We start from the raw sequence: 11,392 nt of genomic DNA, 5'->3' as shown, positions 1-11,392 counted from the left end.
TTATTTAGATGGGAAGAGTTGTCGACGAGTTAAATATTGACCTTGTGGTATCAACCGGGGATAACTTCTATGATGATGGATTGACCTGGATTATTGACCCTGCATTTCAATATTCATTCTCAGATATCTACACCGTCGACATCCTTCAAAAGCAATGATATAACGGTCAGTGAGTAACTTCTGATTCTGTCGGCAACCAATACGTACACATATTCATTCACTCTTATGTCAGACACCTCTAATGTTGGAATTTTGGTTCAAGTTTGCAAAACAGAATGCTAACCACTGCGGATCGTAGGATGATTCTTGTGATTTATGGTTGCATTGCTTTCACCGATTAGATTCAATGTTGACGGCGACAAGCAACTTGGGCAATATACTGATGTTGTACTGCTTTTCCTTTGCCATTTGCAGGTTTTACTTGGAATGTGTGTGGAGTATTATCGTTGCAAACTTGTAGTGTTATGGTTTTGCAGTATCATTGCTCTAGGCCATTTGCAACATGATGTGTTTGGACTGATTTAGCACCTTCTTCCACATACTTGATTGCTTCTTGACGCAAACTGTTGTAACGTACTGTCGTAGAGTCACGAGAACTACAAGGCAGTTGAGATGCTCGTTTATCTAACAGGACACCAGTTTTGGCATTCCTTTTCTAGCATTTCAACACACAATAAGGCGGAAGTGTAAGAACATTTTTAGCTCTAAAGACTGCTAATACGTGCCGGCAAATGATTCCTGAATATTCAAACATCTGACAGCTGCAACCAGCTTTCATCTCAGAAGAATTAAAAGTGACAGTGTGAGATGTTTGGTTTTCCCCAAATTTGGCAACCCGGTAAGTGGTGATAGTTCACGCATCATCGACTTTGGTAGCAGGATTCGCCATTGTCTCTACTAACTCGTCTTGGAATTTAATGAATATCTTTCTGGTATAAAGAGTTGCAGCTTGCTTTTCCATAGGAGAGAGTGTTTTTAAAACTGGGCTAGCATGGGTAGTTTCAAAATCTGCTTTCAGTTCTCTTTCATGCCAAGTTGATACAGCCTTCTCATACTGTCTAACCAACAACTGTAATGTGGTAGATGCATTGACATGTCCGTCAAAGAAAAAGTTCAAACATTCATTTCCAGCATTTAAAGATGTCTGTCCAAAAAACGTGTCGCGCAGGTAGACAGAGACCCAACGGTGTCGTGCATTGTAAATTAAGTGAAGCCATTGATTATCCATGACACAATATCCATCCAATAGGGAGTGCCAACAAGACTCAAACTCATCAATGGTCTCGGTGTCGTGAACACATTTCATGAACTCAGTTTCAAACGTAGGATGTGATTGACATAAATGAGGAAATTTGGGTGTATGTATTTGTATGGTTTATATATGAAATGGAAAGTTTGGAAATTGGTTCAAACAATGGTTTTTGTATTGAAGTGAAATGGTTTATGTAATAGGATCCCACATGTAATTGTGACTTGGGATTATGTAATGAATGTTCATTGAATTCTATTGAATGGAATTAGATATATTGAATGAAAGTTTGAAAGTTTGAATGAATGGTATGGAGTGTAGGATTGTAGTGACAATGTAATGAATTGTTAAAAAAAGGAAAATTACTTAGACATGGAAAGTGGCTTATGTAGGTTGGTGGTTAAAACGAGTCCAATCAAAGTTCATCCCTCTTTTTATTTCCTAAACCAGATGTGGTTTTTTTTTGTGTTCAGTAGAAATGGAAAGGCCCAATTCTAACTTATCCAAGGACATCACCTCTATTGGTTACTCAAATGCAAGAGTGGACATAAAATTCTGATTTTAATGAGCAATGCATATGATGATTACCAAATTGATATGGAATACCACAAATCCATCTTAAACCAAACACCCTTGGCTTGTTGATTTTGGTCAACGGTTATATAGTTGACTTTGGTCAACATGGCAAAATTGTAGTTTTTCTTCATGTATTGATACACTTGAATGCAATAATGGACTAAGGTTCCATGGATCTTGGATGCAAATGAACTTTAGGCCAAGTGCCAAATGAAGAATAAAGAAAAAATTTCAGGACCAAAATCGGGGTATGACAAATAGTAAACAGAAGTAAGATGAAGATTAGAAGTCAAGAAACAAATAAAATATTTTTGGTATTTTTCAATATTAAAATAAAACTTGAATTGAAATAACAAAGAAAGGTCAAACTTTAAACTCAGTTCAAATCAACTTTAAAAAGTCCAAGTGAATTATCCCAAGTTCAACAAGGTCAAATAAAGTTTGACAAAAAATTACAGCATTTTTTGAAGTCAGAAACTATTTTTTTTTCAATTAAAAATGCATAAAAGTAACCTAATTGAATTAAAATCTCAAATAAATCTCAAATCAATTAATAAATTAATAAGAATATTTTTCATAGATCTATCATCATTCAAAGAGGTTGGAAAAATATTTTTGTATTTTTTGGATATCAAAAACTATTTTAAATGAATTAAAAATAACCAGAAAAGAGAAAATTCCTAAAAAATATCAAATGATAAAATAAAAAATATTAAAAATCATTTTTAGAAACTAGAAATTAAAAGAAGAAAAAAGCAATTGGTCTCATATTTGTTGGACCAATAATGAAGGAGATATGGATTTTTAAAATGAAATGGAATTAAAAGAATAAAAGAAAATAAAATCAGAATTTAAAATAATTGGAAAAATATGGAGCGTTTGATCTGAGCTCATTAATTGAGCTGGAAAATCATGAGGCTCACACACGTGCGCTCACCATGTTCCTTGGTCAATGCATCACATGTAGCATTATTATAAGTCATAACATGGAACGAACGAGATTTAATCTGGAAAATGAAATGGAAGGCTCAGATTCAATCTGGAGACCAGACGGTGACCAGCGCCACCGTCTTCTCCGGCCAGCTCCGGCGAGGCTCAAAATTTGCAGAGAAAAAAATGTTAACCAAATGCCATGATCCTGGTACCAATCGAAAGCTGGGGTGATGTACATCATCCCTGTACCAACCAAATCCACTCTAGGTTTCTACATTGAGAGGAATCAGAGATGGAATTTCTGTGGTGTTCAACTGAACTTAATGGAATTTGGAAATTCAAAGCTCTAAAATGTTGCCTTTATGTAGAGGACTTCAGATCACACAACAACAACAAGAAATAAGCAGTATATTAGCTGATTCGAAGAAAATGAAAATAGAAGTAAACCTCTGATTTGTAGAGCTTGGAGTCACAATTTCTTGATGTTAATGCTTGCAGTACACTCTATGAATCAAGGTGATGAGGTTTAGGAACTTTTAGATCTAAGAAAATAATCGATGCAATTGAATTCTAGATCTGAAAATTGAGAGAAAAATTAGTGAGTTCCTTTGGAGTGAGGGTGAGGATTGAATTGCACAGCATTTAGGGCGCCTTCAGGTTGCTGAAGTGAGAGGCATGAGCAATGTATTTATAGCCAAAGCAAGCTGAAATGCATGATCAAAATTTTGCATGAATGGAAAGGGCCTCCATGCATGGGCCTGTACAGGCGCATGGAGGGCCCAATTCCACTTGGATTTGGTAGCTAAGCATCTGCATATGCAAACTGGACGTGCAGATTATGTAGTAATGGCTCATGCAATGCAAATTTTATGGATTTCAAAAAATGTACCAATATGTTCATGTCTTCGAAAATGCTATGTCCAAACTTGAAACACAACCTTATGAGTAATGGTTGGAAAGCTTTTTGCATGAGGATCATTTTTTATGTTGATCAAAACTCCATTTGAAACTTGGAAATTGATGAAAAGTGGACATGAAATGTAGGGTGCAAAACATGTACATGTGAGATTTTCAAAAATAGCCAAACTTTAAGCACCTTTGTTTCAATGATGAAAGCTCAAAATGATAAAACCTTCAACATAAAGGTTGTATATCGTTTCAAGAAAATCAATTTGAACTTAAATTTTGCATCATTTGGATTTTTTATGAAGAAGTTATGGGCACTTGAAGTTGGACTTTTTCACATTTCAATGCATTTGGTCCAAAGTGACCTATAATGTTTTGCATTATCACATGTATTTATTTTAGGAGTTTGAAATTTTGCTCAACATAAAATTTTAGGTAGACACCGTAATATTTCCAATGCATTTGATCCCACATAAAAATCATGAAAAATGAAGGAGTTATGTCCTTGGGAAGTTGACCCAAAATTAGGGTTTCAGTCAAAATGACCTATAATGTTTTGAAAAGGATGATGACCTTTCAAACTTCAAATAAATTTTTGATGAACATGAAAGTTGTTCATATGGTTCTTAAGAACATTTTTTCTCTTGGGGTTATCTCCATTTAACAAACACATCAAAAGTTAGGTCTCAGTGTATTTCAAAATAGTCAAATGAATTGACTGATCAACTTCTCAAGTCCATGCCTCATATATTGATGAATTGATGATTAAGGACACTAAAATAAGTTCAAATATGAATGAAATGATGAATGAAAGAACTTACCTTGATTGCATTTGACCAAAGGTTGAGATTGCTTCATTAGCAGGGCATAGTTGATGAACTGATGAATTAGGGTTTCCTTGGGAAACAAGACTCAAACCCTTTGATTTGACTTGATCAAAATGATGAATTGAGACACTTGGGAGGCATATTTGATGGATGAAAGCTTTGGGAACCATTGCCATGCTTGCTTTCATCTTTCTTTGACCATATCAATGCACATAGGATCTCCTAGAAGCTTTGGACCTTGTGACTACTCAAGCTACAAACAAAAGATGTTAGTGACTTATTTTTGTGCTTTTGGTTAGTAAATAAAAATGAGAAAAGCAATAATATACAATTCAAGCATGCTTGGTGATCTCAAACAAACTCTCAAGAGATCCCACCCAAAGGTAAGGAGCCAAGATGCTATGATCCTTGAGGCAATATGCAAATGCAATGTTATGATGCCATGAGGGATCTTAGGATCAAAATTGGGGTCTTACATCATGCAGTGACAGTCCCAGAGAATCTACGTAAATTTAGAGTGATAAAGACAAACCTGAATGTCGCTCATGATGATCAATGTGTTTGGCTTTTTATGACTCACCCTGTTTGGTTCAACTTTGACAGGATCCATAATACTCTTTAGCCTGGTGCGATTTCTTCCTTACTTCGGAATGTACAAGATACTCATGTCGGTTAAGTTATATACATTGCATCCGATCTTACTTTCAGCAGTGTCAACTTCCTGAGGAGATCCTTCACAACAAGTAATGGTAAATGGTGTGATCCTTTCATCCATTCCCAATCGTGATCATTACAATTTCCAACCTATCAACACAGACTTGAAACACTCGCAGCATAATGTACCTTCAAACAGGGAAACCAAATCTAGAATGCATAAAAGTAAAATAATAAAATAACAAAATACTGAAAATAAAATAACAACAAAAGACATAAAATCTCCCCTACACTTGAACTCAACATTGGCCTCAATGTTTACGAACAAGAGTGAAGGAGGACACTCATAGTACCCTACTAAGGAGGTGGTTGTGGGAAATGCAATATCAACTGTCGCATCATGCTGCTCATCTCATCCAACATCGCCCCCTGACGTGCTTGCTCAATGCCTTGTCGTTGTTGTTCCATCCTCAAGTCACCTATTTAGGTTTATACCCAGGTCCATTGGTCGGTGGACCAGGAAGATGAACTTGCCTCCTGCTGGGTAGGTTTCTGATGTGGTGGTACAAACTGCTCCTGAGGTGCTTGAGGTTCTTCTTTTTCTACCTCCGTGCCCTCCACCTGGTCATCTATAAACTGATCACCTGTAGTAAAATGGTCAGTGTCGTGGCCTTCCTCCGCGTCGGGGGCAGCGCTCACATACATCCAATTAGCATAATCAGTAATAGCAACTCTGTTCGGATCTAGTAGAGTGATAATAAACCTTTTATGGATAAGCACATAATAGTAAGTAGGGGCAACAACAATCATACCTTGTGAAATTAGAGCAGACATGTCAATTTTGGTCTTACCTTCAATTGGCGTGTCTTCGAGTAAAACAACTTGATACATGAAATGCTTAGGGATTTGGGTGATCATCATCCCACATATGAATATGTCGTCGGGGTCGGCTCGGCCAACTTTGCCCAGATAGTCTACTGCAAAGGCAGCTACATTTATGGCCTTTTTTTGTGCCATTGAGTACATAAAGAATAACTCTCTCTGAGTAGCTACCCATGTGCTATCGCCTCTTCCAAACAGGGTGTAGGCCAAACCCTTCTGAGCATACCTGAAACATGGATTATGGATGCCCGAGGCCTTCACACCTTTAGAGGTGTAATCCGTTCTCCCGGTGATGGAAATCCAGAAATCCTTAGGTGAGAACCCATCTGGGACCGCTCCTGGTCCATACAGAGGGAGTCGGAGTATCGCTGCTAACTCCTCAACATACAGTTCATGATAATTACTAAACAACCAGAAACACAAAGTGTCGAAATAATACCTGGTTGTGTCTATCCACCGCTTCTCGAGTTGGAATTCCAACGTGCTAAGGAATTCCCGAGTGATGCGCTCGTATGTCGACGCTTCCAAGCTCATGAATTCTAGCATTCCTAAAATGTGGAACATCCGGTATACTTCCATTTTGAGCCCCGATGCATTCAGAGTATGCTCGCACATGTACCTCGTCGACTTGAGTTTGCGCTTCCAATGAATTTGATATCTCTTTTCTTGTTCTGGATTGTCAAACACGATGTTGTATGGATTTGGATTTCGGCTCAGGCGCTTCCGTGACTTTGCCATCTCCGCGAGCTGCTGCTTTCCGGTGAGAATTCTCCTCGAGGGCATTTTGGACCTACAAAGATAGAAATTATTTGAACTATGGAGTTAGGAAATTCCGAAGCCATGGTTAGAACGGGGACGGCGAGTGGAATAATATTTGTGAAGGGTGTTTTTGCGATAGGTGAATGGACGTATGGGTTATGGAAGGTTTTAGGTAGTGAGGTTTGTGAGTTTTAATGGAGGTGGAAAGGTTTTGAGAGAAAGAGAGTAAGAATGATGAGAGAGAATGATGAGATGATAAGAGAAAATCTGATAATGATAAGGTTAATGGGGAAAATTTGGGGTTAATGGTAGATTAAATGTGTGGGTCCCACTTAAAATTCGGAATTCCAAATTTTTTTCAAAATTTTTGCCTTCCTGACACAGGCGTGTCAGCTGACACGGGTGGCCGTGTCAGGCTACTGATCTTCCATACGATTTTGGCATTATCTTCAGTGCTTCTGACACGGGCCATGTCAGCTACTGTTGATAAATAAAAATTTATGTCACCTTCAGTGTTCTTGACACGGCCCGTGTCAGGCCACTATTTTCCCACTTTTTTGGTCTGATTTTCACCCTCCTGACACGGCGCGTGTCAGCTGACACGGGTGGCCGTGTCAGGCTGCCCTTTTTGCCATTTTTAGGCTTTCTCTCCGGTTCAACTACTGGTACCTCTGGCCATGTTGATCATTGTTTTGCATGACTTAGACATTTGTTAATGTGATGTTCCCTCCTTGTAGAGCTCCTGTGTAAACCTACAAACACACATAACTGATTAAATTTAAAATGCGTGGGTTTCCTCCCACGAAGCGCTTCGTTTAACGTCGCATGGCTCGACGGTTCTCCGTCTGCTTAGGTGAGACGGATTTTGTCTATTAGACCACCCTCCCGGTCTTGTAGGTACGGTTTGACTCTCTACCCATTCACCTCGAACGTGTCTCCGTTTGCGGGATTTCATAGTTCAACGACTTCATGCGAAAATACTTTTTGTATCACAAAGGGTCCCGACCATCTTGACCTTAGTCTCCCTATGAATAGCTTCAACCTTGAGTTAAATAATAAGACCAATTATCCTTCCTGAAGTTCTTTCTTCTGAATGCGCCTGTCATGCCATATTTTGGTTTGCTCTTTCTATATCTTGGCATTCTCATATGCTTGATTTTTGAATTCTTCCAACTCTTATAATTGGAGGATCCGAGATTTACCCGCTTTGGAAAGATCATAGTTGAGGAATTTGATAGCCCAGAATGCCCTGTGCTCAAGTTCGAGTGGTAGATGATAAGCTTTACCATAGACCAGTTGATATGGGGACATACCTATTGGTGTTTTGAACGCTGTTCGGTATGCCCAGAGTGCATCATCTAGCTTGGTTGACCAATCTTTTCGTGAGGCACTAACGATCTTTTCTAGGATTTGCTTGATCTTCCAATTTTATACCTCAACTTGGCCACTAGTCTGGGGTGGTAAGGTGTGGCGATTCTAAGCTTGACATTTTATTTCCTCAGTAGGTTCTCCATCAGCTTATTGAGGAAGTGGGTACCTTCGTCACTAATCAGTGCTCTTGGTACCCCAAACCGTGCAAAGATACAATTCTTGAGGAAATTGATTACCACTTTCGCATCATTCGTGGGCAGTGCTACTGCTTCCACCCATTTCGACACATAGTCAACCGCGACCAAAATGTATTGCTTTCCAAAGGACGGTGGGAAGGGTCCCATGAAATCTATTCCCCACACATCGAACAGTTCTACCTCTAACATGGCATTCTGAGGCATCTGATTTCTCTTGGATATGTTTCCTATTCTCTGACATTTGTCGCACTCTTTTTCCACTTCTTGTTCATCTTTGAATAGTGTAGGCCAGTACAATCCAGACTGGAGGACTTTTGCGGTTCTATCTCCGCTAAAATGTCCTCCATATTCTGAGTTGTGACAAGCTTTTAGGATGTCCCTTTGCTCTTCCTCTGGAACACATATCCTGACTAGGCCATCTAATTCCTTTTTGTATACGAATGGATCGTCCCACACATATAACCCGTAATCATGCAAAAATGTTTTTCTTCTGTTAGAGTCAAAGTCATCAGGTATTAGTCCACCTACCACAAAGTTCGCATAATCGGCGAACCATGGGATATGCATAACGGCTAGGATATGTTCTTTTGTGAACTCATCTCTGATGGGGTGTGTTTCTTCTGTTTCTTGAATCGGAGTCATCCGAGACAAGTGATCAGCAAAAGTTTTTTCACTACCTTTTTTGTCTCTGATTTCCAGGTCGAATTCTTGTAGTAGTAGGATCCATCGCAGCAGCCTTGGCTTTGATTCCTGTTTGGCAAAAAGGTATTTTAAAGCAGCATGGTTAGTATACACAATTACCTTTGATCCCAGCAGATAGGATCTGAACTTGTCAAACGCGTACACCACCGCCAGAAGTTCCTTTTTAGTGGTTGCATAGTTCATTTGAGCAGGGTTCAATATGTGGCTTGCATAGTTCATTTGAGCAGGGTTCAATATGTGGCTTGCATAATAGATCATATGCAAGAGCTTCTCCTTGCATTGCCCTAGTACCGCCCCTACTGCGTTATCACTAGCATCACACATTATCTCAAAAGGAAGAGACCAATTGGGGGCAATAACTATGGGGGCTGACACAAGTTCCTTGTTCAAGGTCTCGAAGGCTTTCCTACACTCCTTGTCAAATAAGAACGGTGTATCTTTCACCATTAGACTAGTTAGTGGTTTTGCGATCTTGGAGAAATCTCTTATGAACCTGCGATAGAACCCCGCATGTCCTAAGAAGCTTCAGATGCCTTTTTCATTTACTGGCGGTGGTAAATTTGCTATTACCTCCACTTTTGCTATGTCCACTTCGATACCTTTGTTGGAGATCTTGTGTCCCAAGACTATTCCTTCACGTACCATGAAGTGACATTTTTCCCGACTCAGGATCAAATTTGTTTGCTGGCATCTTTCTAACACAAGTCACAAGTTAGTCAAACAATTATCAAATGAAGAACCGAATACCGAAAAGTCATCCATAAATACTTCCATATGCTTTGCAAGCATGTCAGCAAAGATTGATTTCATACACCTTTGAAAAGTGGTCGGTGCGTTGCACAACCCAAATGGCATTCTTTTATAAGCAAAAATACCATAGGGGCATATGAGTGCAGTCTTCTCTTGATCTTCAGGTGCAATATCAATCTGGTTGTACCCCGAGTAACCATCTAGGAAACAATAGTAATCGTGTCTGGATAACCTTTCCAGCATTTGATCAATGAATGGTAACGGGAAGTGATCCTTCCGTGTTACCATGTTTAGTCTTCTATAATCTATGCATACTCTCCAACCTGTAACAGTTCGGGTTGGAATCAACTCATTCTTTTCATTTTTTATCACCGTAGTGCCCCTTTTTTTGGTACCACATGGACTGGACTTACCCAAGAAGTATCAGAAATAGGGTAAATTAGGCCCCCGCATCCAAGAGTTTTACAACTTCTTTGCGTACCACTTCTTTCATGGTTGGGTTAAGTCTTCGTTGTGGTTGCACCACCGGTTTGTGATCATCTTCCATTAAGATCTTGTGCATGCAAACGGTCGGGCTTATACCTTTCAAGTTCTCAATTGCCCATCCGATTGCGCCTTTGTATTTTTTTAGCACTTGAATGAGTTCTGCTTCTTGGACACTCTATAGACTAACATTGATAATAGCTGGCCATTTTTTCTCAGTGTCCAGAAATACATACTTCAGATTTGTTGGTAACTGCTTCAGGTTCACCCCTGTTTTTGGTTCTTCAATGACATCTGATGGTGGTGGTCTTAAATCTTCCCACCGGTGTGGTCTAGATCTAATCCATTCAGGTTGTTTTTCCATCATAGCGAGCACCTCAGACTCTCCTTCATCTTCATCACTTTTGAAAATTGATAGGCTTAAGACCCATTCTAGTGGTGACTGGGGTCTATGCCTTTCATTTTCTTGAGCAATTACTTGATCTATTATCTCTATAGTGTTGCTTGTGCCGATATCATCTTTGTATTGCATTGTGTTCCTCACATCTATCTTTAACTCTTCATCATAGACTTTGAGGGTCATAGTTCCTTCCTCAATGTCTATCATACACCATCCTGTTTCTAAGAAAGGTCTTCCCAATATGAGAGGGATCTCCTCATCTTCAGGCATTTCCAGAATGACGAAGTCAACTGGGAAGACAAACTTGTCAATTTTTACAAGAACATCTTCCACAATCCCATAGGGTCGCCTCATAGAGCGATCCGCAAACTGAAGTGTCATTCGAGTATCTTGAACAGAGTTGATGCCTAATTTTTTATAGATGGACAGTGGCATCAAGCTTACACTCGCTCCTAAGTCAATCAGAGCCTTCTTGAATTTTCTATCACCAAGAATGCATGGAATAGTAACGATCCCCTGTCTTTCTTTTTCACTAGAATTTTCATGCCTTGGAGAATGGCACTGCATGTTTCAGTTAGGATGATCGGGTCTATCTCAGTGGAACGCTTCTTGGAGATGATGTCTTTCATGAACTTGACATATATTGGCATTTGTTCTAATTCCTCAGAAAAATGGATGTTGATTTCGAGTTTTTTGAACATTT

At 39.2% G+C, this 11,392-nt stretch overlaps 1 pseudogene; it reads right to left on the bottom strand.

Moving 5' to 3' along the window:
* Positions 1–478: 478 nt before the first annotated feature.
* Positions 479–1,306, bottom strand: LOC127123418 (protein FAR1-RELATED SEQUENCE 9-like; annotated as a pseudogene).
* Positions 1,307–11,392: the final 10,086 nt, after the last annotated feature.

Source organism: Lathyrus oleraceus, chromosome 2, assembly GCF_024323335.1.
Source record: "Lathyrus oleraceus cultivar Zhongwan6 chromosome 2, CAAS_Psat_ZW6_1.0, whole genome shotgun sequence".
Classification (NCBI taxonomy): domain Eukaryota; kingdom Viridiplantae; phylum Streptophyta; class Magnoliopsida; order Fabales; family Fabaceae; genus Lathyrus; species Lathyrus oleraceus.
Note: the sequence above shows the minus strand (reverse complement) of the source record. Positions and strands in the feature narration are given on the sequence as shown.